At 39.5% G+C, this 567-nt stretch overlaps 1 long non-coding RNA gene across 1 annotated transcript; it reads right to left on the bottom strand.

Annotated features, from left to right (window-relative positions):
• On the bottom strand, positions 1–490 carry LOC107682224 (uncharacterized). Its single transcript, XR_001633417.1, has 2 exons — positions 227–490; positions 1–70 (listed from the first exon to the last, which is right to left on the bottom strand). It is a non-coding gene; the product is annotated as an uncharacterized LOC107682224 (long non-coding RNA).
• Between the last annotated feature and the right edge of the window lie 77 nt (positions 491–567).

Raw genomic sequence — 567 nt, 5'->3', positions numbered from 1 at the left:
CTGGAGGTTTGGCCAGCACGATCTCGATCTGCTCACCGCCCAGCTGCTTCCCGTTCATCTCCTGCATCGCCTGCAGACACACGAGGAGCTCATCAGCACGAGCTCACGGGAATCCTAAGCTGTGCTAAGTGAAGTAAATACACAGCCAGACACTGAGGGGGCTTCCTCTTTTGGCTGATGAATATTTAATTGTTATTCATGACATAAAGTGTGCATGCAGACCTACGGCTGTTTATGATGTCCTAATGATGCACAAACACTGATGTCATCACGTCTATCCCTACTGAAACAGGAAGTGACATCATCGGGCCCTTTCTAAAGCATGACAGCAATACAAATACATATGTTTTGGCATTTAAAATGAGTTGAAAACTTCTCTTAAAGTGACTGAAAAAGAAGAGCGCCTTAATCTCTTAAAGATGAACCAAGTTACGTTTTATTTGTTATAATTTGCTTTTATAATTATTATTTGTAAATATATATTTTTTTCTTTTTTAATGCACGCTGCTTGGGTTTATCACGGCAGTGTTTAAAAATTATATTGCCCGTTTGTTATTTTAACAGATT

The sequence above is a fragment of the Sinocyclocheilus anshuiensis genome, unplaced genomic scaffold (assembly GCF_001515605.1).
Source record: "Sinocyclocheilus anshuiensis isolate Anshui unplaced genomic scaffold, SAMN03320099.WGS_v1.1 C31899558, whole genome shotgun sequence".
Taxonomy (NCBI): domain Eukaryota; kingdom Metazoa; phylum Chordata; class Actinopteri; order Cypriniformes; family Cyprinidae; genus Sinocyclocheilus; species Sinocyclocheilus anshuiensis.
The sequence above is the reverse complement of the archived record's forward strand: the minus strand, read 5'-3'. Positions and strand labels throughout refer to the sequence as shown.